The sequence below is a fragment of the Callithrix jacchus genome, chromosome 2 (assembly GCF_049354715.1).
Source record: "Callithrix jacchus isolate 240 chromosome 2, calJac240_pri, whole genome shotgun sequence".
NCBI classification, from domain to species: domain Eukaryota; kingdom Metazoa; phylum Chordata; class Mammalia; order Primates; family Cebidae; genus Callithrix; species Callithrix jacchus.
Genome location: NC_133503.1, coordinates 147649761 through 147668053, shown reverse-complemented (window position 1 = coordinate 147668053; position 18293 = coordinate 147649761). Strand labels below are relative to the sequence as shown.

The 18293-nt window shown below is 42.7% G+C and overlaps 1 long non-coding RNA gene and 1 pseudogene across 1 annotated transcript in view; one reads left to right on the top strand and one right to left on the bottom strand.

The window, feature by feature from the left end:
• Window positions 1-8980: 8980 nt before the first annotated feature.
• LOC144581453 (uncharacterized) overlaps window positions 8981-18293 on the bottom strand; it is a 151129-nt gene continuing 141816 nt past the window's right edge. The window contains exons 3-4 of the long non-coding RNA XR_013532298.1: window positions 16678-16776; window positions 8981-9102 (exon numbers count right to left, since the gene is read on the bottom strand). This is a non-coding gene — a long non-coding RNA (uncharacterized LOC144581453). The remainder of the gene's footprint in view (window positions 9103-16677; window positions 16777-18293) is intronic.
• On the top strand, window positions 10748-10817 carry LOC118151927 (small nucleolar RNA SNORD116; annotated as a pseudogene).

Sequence of the window (18293 nt, the reverse complement as noted above, 5' to 3'; positions counted from 1 at the left end):
AATAACATGATATCTTTACAATTTAATTCAAAGCACTGACCCAGGCCCTACAGAACAAGTACCCAGGTACTTGTCTAGGTCATCTGAAAATTTTCCTAAGTCTGCCTTGATTTGTTTTAAGTCAGAAAGTGAAAAGGGAGTATGCACCTTAGTTGGGCCAAATTCTCCTCCTACTGCTTGTAGGGGGCAGAGTTGGGGCACCCCAGTAGCTTGAGGTGCCTGGGTTGCTTTGGCCTTCCCTGATTCCTCTTGGATAGCAGGAGCTGAGGAGACCTGGTTAGCTTCAGTGGAGGGAAGAGCTACTGGGAGTCCTAAATGTGGGGGTAGTGGTCCTGAGGAGGGCCCAGTAGGGTATGGTGTGCAGGCATTACATAGCTGAGGATTATTCCTTAGAGAGAAGAAAACTTGCACATAGGGGACCTCAAACCATTTACCTTCACTTATACAGAACAGGTCTAATTGTACAATGGTGTTGTAATGTATACTTCCCTTAGGAGGCCAGGTTTCTAAACTCAGCAGAGGGTATTGCAGCCACGCTGTTTCGCAGAGAAAAATAAGCTGTTTCTTCTTTAAAGGTTATGTGTTAAATTGGTCACAGTTGTCCAGGATACATTTTAAAGGAGATTTTGCCTTGGGAAGAGTAGCACCCATCTGAAATAGAACACAGGAGTGCCTGCATCCCTGGTTATTCCTTGCAAACGTTAGGCCTGGGTCATCCCCCAGTTATAGCACTTTGTGATTTCCTTGGCCCAAGATGGGTGATTATCTTCTGGGCCCCCCCCCCTGCACTGCTTTTAATCATGCTTATCAGCGTGATGGGCACACGCTCACTGTCTACATGCCCCTATTGACTACCATAAGGACATGGGGACTGCTAGGATTAGTGGTTCTTACCAGCATGTCCCTGAACTAGACCAGTGAGGCTTGGGTGATGGGTACCAGTATTCCTGAGCAAGAGTTCAATTAACATAAGCCTGATAATAAAACTGCCCTAGGAGGATGAACTTCTGAGGAGGGACCTCTAAGCACAACAATCCTAAAGAAGGCTGGATGGCCAAATGGCTGAGGCCGAAACAGTGCCCTTAGGACCCAGGCCTCCTCCCCTACCCCACTCACCATTGTAGAATGGAGAGCCCTTAGGGTTGTGGGGCCTGTAGTTAACTATTTGAGCCCTGGACCAGGTCTGACTATGGTATTCTAGGTGGAGAAGTTCCGCCGTATAGAGAGCCAATCCTAGGCAAGACAAATGTACGTTATTAGATTCTGGCACCATTCAATTGGATTAGGAAATTTGCATATGACAAAAATACAATGTTCTATAGCCCCTTAGTACCCACCGATAAGACTCTAACTCCGTTAGGACTTAACCTAGCACTGCAGACTAAGAGAACTGGCTTTGTGCATTTATACTGCAGGAGGATCTATAGACATAAGCTTGAGGGCACCTCAGGCATGAGTTCCTGGGCTATCACTGCTGGCCCAGGGCCGGGGCCACCAAAGCTGCACCCCGCCCACCCCCCACCCCCCGCCATGGTGCCGCTGTCCACCATGGCCAAGTGCGTGTGTCAGGCCCCTCCCTGTGGCTTCCTTCCTGCAGGCCATTCCCTACAGGCCCCTCCCTGCAGGCCAGCTCAGGTTAACCTGCCTGCTCCACTCCTTGCAGGAGTGGCAGCAGTGCTGGTACCTTTTAAATTCTGGCAGCCACGCTATTTAAAAGTGGGCCTCACAGCATGCACAGCACCCTGCTCTGTGGGCTCAGTTCATGGCCAGAACTGTGCAGCCGGCGAGCGAGCAAGCCCAGCATTCTTGGATTAGTGGGCTGGCTAGGGGGAGTGTGCTCCTGCTCCGCTCCACTCAAGCAGTGGGGAATGCTGTGACATGAGGAGTCCCTGAGCCTGGCCTGGCCTGGCCTGGCCTGGCCATGCCCCCGCTCCCTCATCTGCACCCTCCCACACCATAGGCAACTGGCCCAAAGAAACAAAGTACAGCCAGAAAAGGAAGCTGCTTTGGAAAATGCCGGGAGCTGTGCCTTTAAAATTTGGCAGGCCAGTGCTATTTAGAGGCTGGGCAGAGTCTTATCGTTGACCATGCCTGCCCCGCTCAGCCATGGCCACACACGGCTGGTGCACGCAGACCCAGCCAGCTGTAGCTGTGTGCAGGCCCAGTGCAGGCCCACCCACCCACTTTCTGCAGATGGCATCTGCCCTGTCCCACCTCTGGGACTGCGAGTGGTCCCATGCAAGCACGGCGGACCCCCCCACCCGGTGCTCTCCCCACAGCAGATTCATGAGAAGTGAATAGGACAGACTCTAGTAAGTCAAAGGGGTCCAAGGCACTCACCACTCTGAAGTAACAGTCTCTCACGACGTTCTTCCTGGCTAGCTCACCACAGACGTAACTGGGTGTCCCAGGTTCTTGGCCTCCCCTGCCCCAGGAATGGGGGAAGAGGCCTTGGAGGTGCAGTGGGCTTACCATTCATATAAATATTATGGACCCAAAGACTTTTGCAGAGAGCGATTTATTAGGCAGAGAGAGAGAGAGAGAGAGAGAAGTAGAGAGAGCTCCCATGCTGTTGCGGGAGAAGATCCCAGAGAAGGAAATCCATGCAGGTAAGGTGCAGTGGAGTTTTAACTTTGAAGTTATTCCCACCCCATTCATGTTTTCATCCAACGTTAGGAGTTCTTTCAAACTTCCTTTGGAGTGATTAATCTTTGACTCCAATATTGGATTGGCCGCTTGGCCCGCAATACAGTCCCTCCTTCCAGGGCTTTTGGTGAGCTTTCTGAACAAAGGAAGCTCACCTGAAATTTTATCTAGCCTGTGCATGAGAAAGCTAGACAAAGAATTCTAGGTTCCCTGATGGGGAGGTGGATGAAGGCATGGCGCTAGGAAGTTCTTGCCTTTGCTACCACACCCCTTGTGGACCCAGGAAAAGCAGTTAACATAGTCTCTCAATTTCAAAATGTATCAAAGTAATATATTTGGGTGTAAAATATTTTGATTTCCTTCATGGTCTGCTCTCTGTGATATGATGCTATAACAGAATCATGTTGGAATTTTATATCTTATTGCCACAAAGTCTGTTTTGTCAGTCTTAAGATCTCTATTTTAACATTAATGTTGGTCAGTTGTGCCTAAACTCAAAAAGGGAGGGGATATAAGGAGGGATGTCTGACCTCCCTTCCTGTCATGGTGGACGATTAAGTTTTTCTGGTTTCTCTTGGGTTTCCTTGGCCCAGAGGACTGACTGACTGGTTCAGTCAGTTGCTGAGGGAGGGGAAGGCAGAGCTTAGGATTTTATTTTTGGTTTACAGAGCCTAGAGCTAGATGGGATAACCTGTCATTAAAACTCTACTACATCTATCTCCAGATACATTATCCTGATCCCAAAGATGGGATGTGACACTGAAAACTATCAATGCAGAAAGCAGTATACTATTTGTGTGTGTGTGTGTGTGTGTGTGCATGTGCGCGTGTGTGTATAGAAGAAGGCAGCACAATAATGGTAACAATCAATGAGATCCATTTTAAAAGGCACAGCCACAGTCTCAGGTGAGGTTTATTAAGATGCAAATTACTCTCTACAGGGGGTGGAGTGCTAGGAGCTGTAGCTGAAACCAAATTCTTACAATCTCATTACACCTTTTCTCCTTACTGCCTTGGTTGCAAGACCTCTAGCTAAACACACTGGGGCATCTGTTATTACCCTATGGAAAGTTAGAATGCTGTGGGAACCTAGAGTGTGCTTGAGAAGGTCATACTTTTTAAAAGCTGCTGCTGCTGCCAATGTCTAAAACCTTACCCTATGAAAGCCAGGTTTATACATAACATTATTCAGAAGAGTCCTTTAGCAAGAGAGCAATTGACTCCATTTTGTAAAGTGTGTTGCTAGAATTTTCCATATCAATAAAGTTCCTAGTAGAAATCTCTGTCTTGGAACTCAAGACCTACCGCCAATAAGAAAGCGTACAACTATGAAGTGTTCAGGAAAATACTAGATTTTAATCAAATTTAATCAATAAAATAAATAAATTAAATACTATTAATTGATTAATAATAGGTAATTTCCATTTTAGATTTAAATTTGATCAATAATAGGTATTTCATCAATAATGGGGCAAAAGTTTGTGGCCTAAATAAACTTTGTATACTAATTATTTGCACAGCTTAAGTTCACTGGTGAATTAGCAACTGTCCATTTACTCCATCTTATGAATAATTGGGCTCAAATAAGATCTAGAAGCTTAATGAAAACACCATTGCAAAATTATAACTAGGACAGTGAAAGAGATCTGACCTAACCAAGTCCATCTTGCTTCTAACCTCCAAGCTGTCCTCGTTCTTTCCTGGGTATAGGGCCGAACTAACTTTGGGAGGAACTTAGTTTATAGTTTAGCTTTGAAACAAATAGATAGCAACCCTTTCCCAAAACATACCCCCTTCCTGCCTGGGGACTAGACTACCTTTGCTGAATTGACAAATTAGCTACAAGATTAGATGTTATGGTTTAGGAGTCATACGGCTGGAAGCTACAAGATTCTGACCCTCCCCAAATTGCTCCTGGGGATAACATCACTATTGCTATTGCAAAACCTAAGATCAGTGTTTGAGATATTTTCAGACCCTGCACTCCATTAATCAGCTGGCACCACCCGGATCAATAAACTGGCTCATTTGCTCTTGTGGCCCTCAACCAGGAACTGACTCAGCCCAAGAGGACAGCTTCAACTCCTTGATTTCATCTCCAACCTGACCAATCAGAACTCCTGATTCACTGCCACCTCCCCCCGCCCCACCCCACCACCAAATTATCCTTAAAAACTCCAATCTCCAAATTCTTGGGAAGCCCAATTTGAATGACAGAACTCTGGTCTCCTGCACAGCTGGCTCTGCGTGAATTACTCTCTCTCTCTTGAAATTCCCTTGTCTCTGTCTAGGCAGCAGGCACTGTGAACCCACTGGACAGTTACATTGATGTCTAAGTTAAATGTGAGGAAAGTTAAAACAATTATCGTATAAATATTACATATAAATTTATTTTCCCTTTCTACTTCTTTCCCTTTATTACTTCAAATAAATATTTTTGGTGGTGAATACTTTTGTAATTTAGCCTTTTGTTACAAAATATTCAGATGAGTTCATGACTGGATTTGAGGAATAATTAACATTCCCCAGAGATGATTCAAAGGACTTTGTGGCACCCCTTCTGAAAGATAAAATGGGAACATCTTTATTAATGGAAGAATTTTTGCATCTTATTAGGAAAAAGCATAGAGTTATTATTGTTGCTCTACAGGAAGTCAAATATGTATAGAAGAGTATATATGGATGCTGAGCAGCTAAAGGAATAGCTGTGACAAAAACTCAGCTATTATGTTATTGCATATACTACATATTAGTATTGTTATTGTTGCCACTACTGTTATTGTCATTACTATTATTATTATTTAAGCTTCACATCCGCATTTCTATACTGAGGTGGAGACTGCAAGCTATATTTCTCTGTCAGAGCTCCACGTTTGAGCCTGCCAATAGCATGTACTATTGTTACAGTACCAATGTTACAGTAGGTGTCTAGCCAGGCATGAGCAGGGCAGGAGAGGGCTCCCCCAACCCCCACCAGGAATGTCAAGTGACCATCCCGTGATGGTCAGGCGGTTTTTATACTATTTCCCAACACCAAGGAAAAGTAGTCTCCCAACATAGAAAAAAACTGAAATTGGTGATTGGCAGCTTCTTGTTAAGATATCAGGAATTGAGCAAGTGGGCTCAAGCATACACACCAAGAGGCAGAATGGCAGAGTTTAACTGGTACATCACCTTCTAGGTACATTCAGCTGGTAAGAAAAGAATGCCTCAAGTAAGCATCCATACAACTCCAGTAAACACACCATGCATGCTCCCCTCCCAGGTGCTAGCAGGCCACTGCACATGCAGATAGCCAGCCCTATGGGAGGAAGCAGGGCAGAAGGGATGCAAGACCCCACAAATATGCCAACATACAAAGCCCCAAGTCAAAAATCAAACAGTGCACTTGATCTCTCAAGTTGCCCACTTGGCACTCTTCCAAGTATACTTTATTTCCTTTAGTTCCTGCTCTAAAGCTTTTTAATCAACTTTCGTTCCTGCTCTAAAACTTTTCTTCAACTTTCCTTCTGCCTTATGCCCCTTGGTCAAATTCTTTCTTCTGAGGCAAGAACTGAGGTTGCTGCAAACCCGTATGGATTTGCCATCAGTAACATACTTTGATGCCACGTTGCTCAGATATTTCCCCTAAGCCCTAACATACTTTAGTGCCACATGACTCAGATATGTTCCGCTGCTAACATTAGGGAGGAATCAGAAGGCAGGAGGACAGAGAAGGGACTTGCCCATCCCTGCTTGCCCACTGGCTGTTCCTGTATGCATTGCTCTATCTGTCACCCTGTCTGCCCCAGACCACTGCTGTCCCAGGCAGCAGAAGTTAGTTCCAGATGCAGTTGTTTCCATTTTTTGCTTCTTCTTATACTTCCAGAACCAGCCTCATCGCACCCCACTCAGTGGTGCCAGCAGCAACAGGGCAGAGCCACCGCTTCAGAGATCTGAATCCCAGCTACCTACTGCCCCCTTCTCTGAGCCCCTGAGATGTAGACAGCTGCCAGACAGCTTCACATCTGAGGCCCTGAACTAAAGCAGCAGCCCCTCCTCAGAGGTGATGTCCCAACTCTGCAGGATCTCCCCTCAAAGTTCTAGGTTCTGATACAAACATCTCCCTTCTTACAGTCAATATCTGAATACATCAGTGTCCTCTTTCATGTTTTTTCAATACTGTAATACCTGTTAACCACTTTCTTATACTACATTTTCTTCACTAAAACAGCAAATGTGTTTTCCATCTTTTTGACTGACCCTTGAATGTAATAGGTGTCTTCTGGGGGGGAACAAAGATGAGGAGGCCATAAAGGTTGCTTGTGATCAAATAACTTTAGGAAGCACTGAGTTAAGCAAAATTTACAAAGGTTTCTCTGCAACAAGTCTCACCAGGGCCTGTACATATGCTACTGAGCATTGTAAATCTCCAATAAGGAACATTTCTCAAACTTAATTAAACAAGGAATCCATTTAGTGTGAAATATGTTATGAGATTAATATTTTACAGCAGAAGTCAGAAATGCTGGACTCAAGTAATAGGTCCTCGAACTTCCAGAAAAACTTCCCTATTATCACTAGAAAAACATACGATAGCTTACATTAGCCTATAAAATAGAAGGTACTTCATTTAAAACACAAGAAACCTGGTGGACCCACTATGATACATTCATTCCAAGCTAGGTCCCTACAGACATAGCAAAGTGGAGAATAGAGGCAATTCTTTTAAAAAGAAAATGCCAACATTTTAGTGAATATTCCAGATAGAACTAAAAAATTGATCATAAAGTATAGTGCTACATTCTGATAATAGTTTCAGCTTAAGGATTAATCTTTAATTCTCTTTATATTAGTTTATTATTGCTACCTTCTTATGAGAATTCTATCCAGTACTCTGATCAAGCTAGCCATAGCATTAATCCTCCAATCTCCTATCATTGTGAGTTCCACAAGCTCAGAAAATGCCATTCTCCTTTTTATAAGTCAAACATACAAAGGTTTATGTGCTCAACATCAAAACAACTTGAGACACAAAAGACCATTATGCAAGAGCCCTTTGTTGCCAGGTCCAGAGCCAAAATTAAGTAGGAAGTACAAGAAATAGTTCAGTGAATGTGGACATTGGGAAGGGGATTACTCATTGTCCTCTGTCATACCTGCATTCTTATCATAACTCCCTCCTTCTTCCACATTCATTCAAGGTGTTGGGGCGGGGCTCAGAAACCAGTACCCCCAAAATTTGGCACTTTAACATGCTAAACTAAAGAAGAAACCTCAAGGTCTCTCTGATCTTCTCTCAGTTCCTGGATCTCAATCCTGTCTCTCCCAAAGCCCAGAATGAAGTTATTCTCTGAAGTTTCCTTATCTGCCTAAAGTCCAGATCAGCCAAAGAAGAAAATAATCACCTCTGGTCCTTTCCCTGAGAGTTCATTGATCGAATTTGTGTTGCAGAAAAAAGACTAAAGTCTGTCAACACACCTGGACAGATTTTTATCACAAACCATTGTCTGCTCTGCAGGCCCAAGACACTTTGTCCGAGGCCACTGTATGTTCTTCAAGCCCCCTGAATTCTCCTAAAGATCATTTACCATCTCCTTAAAATCATTCACACTTCCCTGTTTCCCTTTCCAGAAGAAGAGTATAAAACCATCTGTACCCTCATCGCATGGTGAAGTAATCACTCTGATATTCCCCTCATGCATGTTGACAAATATGTATAACTTTTCTCCTTTTAATCTGCCTTTTCTTTCAGAGGACAAAGGGGAAGTTTTCCCTTGGCCCTTACAGGGCCTATTTTACACACCCAACTCAGGTGGCACTTGCACTGTGAAATCCTCTCCAACTGCTCTGATCCATTAAGTTCTTCCTTTTCTGAACTCTGGTGGTGTTTATTGTTTGCACCCCTGATTTGGGTATGTTATAAATGCCTTGACATTGTTGTTTACTTATAGATATAAGTGCCGTGTCTCCACGTTAACATGGACATTTTGATAGTAGAGACCATGGTATGTGTCTACAGCAACCACATCATCTGAGCAACATCTGAAAAGATATTTGTTTCTAGCTTTCAAATTTATCCATATGAAAAATAATACACACTTAATGCACTTAATATACACATTCACAGAGAAGGAAGGAATTAACCTGGAATCCAGATTCCCAGGTCCTCAGTGGGTCATGAAGTTTATATGAACACTTGTTTTAGAAGAATTTCATGTCTTATTTGTAATACATGCTGAAGAGATGGAAGTTGATGATAATGATTGTTATAGAATTGAAATATTTGGGATTCCCTGTGGATCACAAATGGAACCAGATAAAGATGTGCTCATTAGAACAGTATTTATTAAGTTCCCAGCACAGAAAATATCAACAGAATTGTGACGCAGAAAGAGCACTGATTGGGAATCCGAACTTGATTCTTTCAAACCTCCACATATTCATTGTACTTGACTCTCCTCAGCATCAATTTCCCTGTTTATAAAAGAAAGATAATAATGACTTCAAACAGTTACTGTGGTGATCACAGAAAATAAAGTGTTGGTTCATTACACATTTGGCATACAGTAGGAGCTTAGTAACTGGTAGTAGTAGTTGTTGCTAATATTTGTAGAGAAAGCCTGCACCCAGGTGAAAGAGTTGACAATCACCTATCCAAAGTGAAGTTATTCATCTGCCCATTCCAGTGTTTAAATACCAAACCAGAATTCATTCCCATGGGTTTAAGGATTAGTCCCTATTAAAATTAAAATATCTACAACATGTTAATCTATCAGTGTTTACTGCTTGGTAGGAATTTGTCACCCCAAGAGCTAACCTTGATTCACTTTTTTTTTTTTTGAGATGGAGTCTTGCTTTGCTGCCCCAGCTGGAGTGCAGTGGCACCCTCTTGGTTCACTGCAGCCTCCCCCTCCTAGGTTCAAAAGATTCTCCTGCTTCAACCTCCCAAGTAGCTAGGATTACAGGCATCCACCATCATGCCCAGCTAATTATTGTATTTTTAGTAGAGACAGGGTTTCACCATGTTGGCCAGGCTGGTCTCATATGCCTGACCTCAGGTGACCAAACCACCTCAGGCTCCCAAAGTGCTGGGATTACAGGAGTAAACCACCACACCTAGCCCTTGATTCGCTCTTGTAGCAATCAGGTACTAAGGCGTTACTATGTCCCAGATGCTCTGCAGGACAAGATAGAGATGAATAAAATGCTCATGAGCCTTTCCCTTGGTTGGTGGAAGTCTCACTGTGTACTTGCTTGAGAGAAAGTAGAGAAAACGGAGGGGAATGAAAGGCCCAGCAAGGCAACTAACTTCTGAAAGGAGGGGCTGAAGGATTCTAGCAATAACCCTGTCTTATCTACCATGTGGCCTAGAAACTGCCCTAGCTGACTTAGGAGGTGAGAAAACAATGTATGGAAAAGATTTAGATGAACTATAAGGTATTTTAAAGCACACTAATGTCTGGCTTTATTATCCAGAATCGTGGATGGTTTTGAATTCCTCAACAAGCTATGTAGCCTCTGCCTGCAGCACATGGAGCAGCGCAGCCAGGAGGAACATGGGGTAGAGACATTCTGGCTTCCCAAAGTCTCCTGGCTGTACAGGCACATCAGAAATCTGGGGTATCCCCTCCTCCATATGGTGATATTTTCTTCTGAACAACAAAAAAAAATGGCTTGCTGCATGAGTTAATTTTTTACAATAAAAGGCAAATAGACATATTTTTAAAATGAACTGCTTTAGAGATGACTCTAAATGATGCTAATCATTTGCATGCAAACAATAATTAGATAATTGAGCAAGCTGGGATGGACCTGTATTTGGCCCCACTTTACCATCCATTTGTTTTGCATTTCTGTATACTTGAAAAACTACACAAGTAGATATCTTTAAAACAGTCTATAATTCAAATTTTCTCTAGTGCACATTGACTTTAATCCTCAATTCATCCAAATTAGTAAGGCTTAAGAGTAGTTTCTCAAAGCCTTTGAGATCTGACTTCAGTCTATCCACATCATTTTCTCCTGAATTATCCGTATTCATCCCCAAGTCCACCGTGTAACTATAGTCCTCTTCCCCGCCCCCACTTCACTTAGGCTGCATTTACATACTAAGAAATTTGGATCAATGATGACTTCCATATATACATTCCTTGGAAAGCTATACCGTCATCCTCGTCGAACTGAGGTCCAGCACACTGCTCCAAAAAAAAAAAAAAAGAAATTTGGTACAACTGCTCCTACCCAAAGCCATTTCCTCCTTTTACCCAGAAGCTAATCAAGTTACGGCCTCAAATTAGAGTTAATCGCCTGACATATTTTATAATTTATGGGAGTGTTACATCTGATGTGAAGTAATCAAGTTTTATGATCTATGACTGCATTTGTGGTTTATTGACTCAGAGTTTGGGTATTTCGCTTCTAAAAATGGATTTAATATGGCCAGATTAGTTGGCCCTTTCTGCGAAGGCCATCCTGAGTCACTCCCCAATAGTCACAGAGTTCCTCCTAATCCCCTAAATATCCCCTCAATATTAAGGCTGATCCGGAGCTGCATGTGTGCCTCATCAGGATAATAACAGCAACAATTCCTTGTATTTGTATAATGCTTAATATTTTTCAAAGCACTGTTGTTAAATGTCATCCCCTCCCAAACCGGGTTCGGTGATAGGAAACTGAGAAGAATCTCATTTTCCTCATTAAAATAAAGTAAAAAATGTTAATATCAGAGGAAATGGAGCTGCCAGTCCCTCGGTTCCACATTCATTAGCAGAAGCCGGCTAAAAGTTGCTGAGCTTCCCATTGCGCTGAGCAGTCGTGGATGGTCACATCAGTCTTCTCGCCTCTCCTCGGCTGCTCCAGAGAGTCCCACTGCTCTTCTCTTTAGCTCTCGCTCACCGATGCAGGGGTCATCTGTCTGGGGCAGGTGATGAGAAGCATCATGCCAGCTGCCTCTCCTCAAGCAGCCCCTGCCAGCTGTGATCAGTGTTACCAGGCAAAGCCCTCTCAACTGCCCTGTGAATCTGAAATCCTCCTTCGGGTTTTTCCTGCACTCCGAGCAATCAGTCCCGAGACGTTAGGCCCTCGAAGTTGGCATAGACACAGCCATGATTTTTCACCTGCTAAGTGGCTCTGGGACTTTTTCCAGTCCTTAAGATCTAACAAACCGCACTCTCTGCAATCACAGCTTTGCTGAAGTCCCACCACCAGCAAAAGAAGTCAGAACAGGCTCTCCTGGCAGGAGCAGAGCCCACTGGGCTGCTGGGAAGCATGGCAGAAAGAGCAGGAAGCAGGGCAGCTCCTGAAAGGCTGGAGCAGGATTCTACTGGCATTCACCTTTGTTCTATTCTAGACATTACACCTTTTGTGTGACCGTGGCCCAGCTCCAGAGACTTAAAGTGGAGTACACATCTATGTGTTTTTGTGTTTTCTACCTTACCATTCCTAATCTAAGTTTCTTTAAGCTGTGACACAGCTTTAAAAATCTAAGCACTGTTTCAAGACAGTGCTACTCTGTGAGATGCCTTTACCGAAGAGCTTTAACCTTATATGCCTTGCTGTCTTCCCTCTACAGCACCATTGGTGCACCTAAAATGTACCCAGGTGCCTTAACAATAGCATGAGCAATTGCCTGCTCATCAGATTTCTGGCAGGACATGTGGTAATTATTAGCGTCAACAGCAAAAGCCTTCTAGCTGTCTGCCTTTCAGGTATATGGTGGGGCATACTTAACTGTTTTCTCTGATTTGGGGCATAGCATGGACCTACTTGGTTCAATAAAGAGAGAGCAGAAGTGATGTGTGTCACTTCCAAGGGAAAGTCTCACAGCCAGACAAGGCTTTATCAGCCTGAGTGACTATGAAGAGCAGAGCCCCTGCCCACTGACAATGGACACATCCCATGAGTAGGAAAGACACATATATTGTGTTATGCTATTAAGAGCTTTGAGCTGTTAGTTATTGCCACATAAACTGACCTAACCTGACTACTACCTGGGTGGAGGAGGGACCAACAGGATCTGAAAACCAGCACCCATCAACTCAGGCAGATGGTTCAGCATTGCAGGAATTTGCCTGACCTCCATTGAAGAGCGGGTGCAAACCAGCTCAGCAGCCCTAATCTGACCAGACGAAGCAGCGGACAGTCACTGCTACCGCTATTGCCACACGTCGAAATAATATGCAAAATGTGTGGCTTGCTGTCAAGATAATTCCACTTCCTGAAAGTCTCTCATTTTGGAGCGGGCATACATTACACATTTGCTTCACTATATTTTTCAGAAACAAAGGAAGAGAAAAAAGGATCCTGCCAAACAGCATTTATATTTAGCATGCACCATATGCACATGTGCGTTACAGAGTACAAAGACATGTGGCAGTCCCGCCAGATTGAAGTCAGCAGGATAGAGAGCAGGAGATATAATATACAAGTGCGAGACTCTCAGTAGTATAAATGGAGGCATTTCTGAGAACAAAATGGCTCTTTGTGTCTTGACTTCACAAGATTCTTCAGTAGCCACTTCAGAATATTCTAGGGGAGCATAATCTTTAGATGCAAGGCCATGAGTGAAAGGAGGGCTCGGTGGGCAAAAGGTCTTTGAAGTGGAGTGCAGTTACTTAGGGCCTCTGCAGGTTTTGCTAATCCACTTTACTAAGTCCTCCACTACGGAGAACCATTTTGAATAGGAGGTTTTCTCCTCAGAGTCTCAAAGAAAGAGAAAATATTTTGAGAGAAAGATGGTGTCTACCAGCATCAAAGTCATGCTTAGAACAACTGAGCACTTTGTGATTATGAAGGGAGCATGAGAATGAAGTGCTCAGGCCCTGAAGGGAGAAACTGATCAGGACACTGTAAACAAGGTAGGAAAAGCAAACATGTGAATACACAGCTGTGCGTGGGAGGGTGTTATCACCATCCCATCAGCTCTAAACCAGGGGTGAGAGAGAAGGAAAGGCTACTGCCCACTCCTGGGTTCCACAAGGAAGGGTTTTCCCTGAACATGTGCCTGGCTGTTCATGGCCCTTTACTCACACCCCTAGTGAGTTGGGGTGATTTATCAGGTTGATGTATTTAGAACAAAAACTGGCAAGCTTAGCTCAGCAACTCCATTTCTCCTCCTGGCCTGCCCCAGCCCAGCAGTATGGTGGCTGGCTGTGTAAGTCTACCTATCAGTCTTGTCTCATACCCATAAAGCCACATCCTACCATCTGATAGAGGTAGTATTTTGGTTCCAGATCTGTCTCTCCTATTCCTCAAATGATTGTTATTCCTCTTCTATTTTCTTCTTCAAATTACTCAAAATCATTGGTGGGTAACAGGAGAAACTAAGTGGATTTTTCCACCACTACCAACACATACACCCAGTTGGAGTAACCAAGGTGGATTATTTCTTTCCAGGGCCTACACCTTCTAATGCTGCATGTTTTGTGGTCAGAACTCAGTTAATCAAAGGTTACATCTTAGTGAAAACATGGCATGTTCTTGTTACAATCTGAATGTTTGTGTTCCCCTACCTAAAATGTATTGTTGAAATCTTAAGCCCCAAGGTCATGTCTTGGAGAAGTGATTAGGTCATGAGGGCAGAGCTGTCACAAGTAGAATTAACGTCCTCATGAAAGAGACTGAAGGGAGCTTATTTCCTCCTTCTACCATGTGAGAACACAGCAAGAAGGCGCCATCTAGCAGAAAGTGAGCCTGCACCAGACACTCAATCTGCTGGTACCTTGATATTGGACTTCCTCTAGAACTATAAGAAACAAATTACCCATTCTATGGGGTTTTGCTTTAGCAGCCTGAACAAGTTAAGACAGTTCTAAAGCAAAATTATCTACTCTCAGCTTTGGGGCATTTTTTAAGTTTTAAATATAAGCGTTATACCCATTTACATTTGATCTATAGGGTCTCTAATGAGCCTCTACCGAAAAAAAAGACTCCACCCCAGACCACCATCACAGATCAGACTTACAGATAGACATGTGTGGGTTGATCCAATGCAGATCAGGTAAAAAGAACTTCCTGAGAGAATACACCATGATGGAAGAAGAGAAGTCAGAGCCAGCAATTGATCCTGATTGCAGATGGTGAGTGCTGTTCTTCCAAAAAGTGCATGGCTGATATAGGAACACCTCTAGAAATAGCCTGTCTGGACGCTTAGATTCATATTGGAAGAAAGGGGCTACATGTGTAACTTTAAAGAATATATTAATTTCTGTAGTTTGGGAAGGATGAGCTTAAGAAACCTTGATGTGAGACTTCTACAGCTGAGCATAGCACATAGAAAGCATTTTTCTTCTCAATTTGCAAATACAATAAGAATTTCCAGCCTTGATGCATTGTAAGTATGATCCACTTTCATAGACATGAGCTTTCCAGTTCACTTGATATCTAGATAGCAGACTGGCACCATCCAAAGTGATGGGGCAGAGGTGTATTTAGCCCAGAGAAGCACTCTGTGGAAGAGTGACTACCGAAGTTATGAAGTTGCAGCCCACCTAGACTGCATCATGCAACATCCAGAGCTCATATGTGGAGATAGGAAAGCCTCCCTGGGGAGTCGCAGGAGAACCTGGGAGGACAGCACTTCCTGTACCAGTGCCTGTATTCCTTGGAACCAGCCCAGTGGCACAACCTTAGCCTTCTGGAAAGTAACAGTTTATAGGAAATTCATTGATATCTATTTAGATCCAGTTTAATGATTCCTTCAATACTGATATTTTTCTCCTTTATACGTTTTATTCTGTCTTTGCTAAGAGTGGCCCACCTGTGCCACTACCCATGTTTGACTCATTTGGTTTATAAAGCAGAAACCAGAACCACAAAGAGTCACCCCTGCCCCTCCCACAGCACTCTTTCCCCCACCTCCTCCATGCATCTCTCAATCTCGGAGGTGAAGCAGTGTCTACTCAAAAGATAAAATATTTCAGGTCACACATTCATTCTCATTCATACCTTTATAGAGGACTGCCCTAAGAGAAAATAGAGTAAGCTCTTGCCCACATTATGAAAATTTAGAGATCCCAGTAAAAGCACCACTCACGATGCTTTCTTTTCCTTTACAACTGCCTAAAATTCTACAGCAAAAGATTCATTCATTTGACCTTAAGCTTGATCCCGTCGTAGAATGCAAACAAGAGAATACGTGTGGCAGAGACAACTGGTAGCCTACCCAATATCCATTCTTTCCTTCCTTCACAGAACAAACTCCCAATTTTATTCTGGATGGCAATGTGCCCACATAAAAAAACTAGGAAGCCAGCCTCCTTTACAGCTGTGGATGTCACATGACACAGTCCTGAAACCATGTAGCAAGAGTTCTTAAGAAGGGCTTCTAGAAAAACTCTTTAGGATGGGTTGACCAAGCTGACCTCCTCCCTTTCCAACCTTCCTGCTTTCTCATGCATGTAATATAGATATAATGGTAGGAGCAGGAATAGACATTTTATGACCACAAGGGAAAGGTTAAGGTAATCAGAGACCTTTAGCCACTGTACCACAGCCATCAGCTATTGCTTCCCAAACTTCTCATTACATGAGAAAAATAAACCCTTAAAAACTGTGAAGTCCCCTTAGTTATGTCTCTTTTATTAGTAGTAACTGAATGCAGTTTATGGGATGCATACATAAAGCATTACCAGGAGCAAGTATCATCCTTAAATGAGTAAATTTATCAAATCTTTTCCTTTAAGAAGAAAATATCCAAAGTAAAGGTTGGAAAGAGAAAGGAACTAGGCAGTAAATGCAATGGGTAAACTGTATCCCCTTCACATCCTTGGTAAATACTCAAATTAAGGCAGAATATTATTAGAATAAGAAAGGCAAGATAAACATAAAATTGCAGAACATGAATACGTCCTTAAGGAAGCAAAAAATAGCCATGCAAATATACATTAAGGATAGGCCAGGCGCAGTGGCTCACACCTGTAATCCCAGCACCTTGGGAGACCAAGGTGGGTGGATCACCTGAAGTCAGGAGTTCGAGACCAGCTTGGCCAAAATGGCAAAACCACATTTCTATTAAAAATACAAAAATTATCCAGGTGTGGTGGCACTCACCTGTAATCCCAGCTACTGAGGAGGCTGAGGCAGGAGGTGGAGGTTGTGGTGAGCCCAGATCGTGCCACTGCATTCCAACTTGAGTGACAGAATGAGACTCTGTGTAAAAAAAAAAAAAAAAAAAACAAAATTAAGAGAAATTAAGAGAAGAGTAAGCCTGCTAAGTAAAATGACATTCATTCCTCCAGCCCATCTAGAATGCTTCTGTCAACGCTTTTTCAAAAAGACAGGAAAGCATTTTCAATCTCCAAGGAATCTTCATTAGTCAATAATAGAACCTTTCTATACCCTTTTAAAACCTTTCATCTGTGTATTTTTTAATTGGCTGTCCTTATTGTCAAATTATTCAAAACAGAGAGCTTTATTTGGCAATTTGACCAGAATCCTCAAACTCTTGGTGATTTCTTGTGTCATTTGACCTGAAGTTACATGGCCACTGAATAGCATCATCATAACCCTCTTAAAAGCACATTTTTGGCTGGCTGTGGTGGCTCACACCTGTAATCCCAACACTTTGGGAGACCAAGAAAGGAGGTTCCCTTGAGCCCAGGAGTTTGAAACCAGCTTGGGCAACATAGCAAGATCCTATCTCTACAAATAATAATAATAATAATAATAAATTAGCCCAGGGCGGTGGCAAATGCCTTTAGTCCCAGCTACTCGGGAGGCTGAGGCAGGAAGATTGCTTAAGCCCAGGAATTTGAGGTTACAGTGAGCTATAATTGTAGATGGTGCATTTCAGCTCTGGTGCCAGAGTGAAACCCATGCAAGGTCATTTCCTCTGATCAATCTATGCCTTACACTTTTTTAAAATGCTGATTCTGAGTTAGGTTCCAGCTATTAGACATATAGTAAAATAACCATTAGGCACAAATCAACCCAGATACATATTCCCACCGTTCTGGCACTGAAAGCCAAAAATAACACTGAAGTAAAATTTATACTTTGTAGCTGAAAAGCAAGTCTATTCTTGAGAGGAATATTTGGTTAAGAGAATATGGTTAACACTCCAATAAAGATCATGGGTTAGATCTATGGATTATCCATTTAATGAATTTTAAAAAATCTTCAATTCAATTCAAAATTCTTCAGTTAGCATATATACACATTTTTGTTGAGTTATTCCTATGTGTGAAATTTCTGAGCTATCAGATATGCATACGTTCAATGTTAGATACCCACAAGAGGTTTCCAAGTATTTATACCCGTTTACATTCCCACAGCAGTGTATAACATTTTTAGTTGTTCTATAGCCTCATCGATAATTGGGATGGTCACTGATTTTTTTGTTTGCTTGTTTTGCTTCATTTTAGTACTTCTGGCATGTTGTGGTCTCATAGTTTCAACTTGTGATTATGTTACACTTTTTTTAGTGTGTAATGATGTAAAACACCTCTTTCATATGCTCATTCAGCATTAAGGTATCTCCTTTAAGAAGTGCCTGTTCAGGTCTTTTTCCATTTTCCTATTAGATCATTTATCTTTTCCTCTTTTATGTTAGGAGTTCTTTTTATATTCTAGAAATGAGTCCTTTGTAGTATACATGTATTGCACTTATCTTCTATTCTGTGGCTTGCATTTTTGTGTCCTTAGTGATGCCTTTTGATGAACCAAAC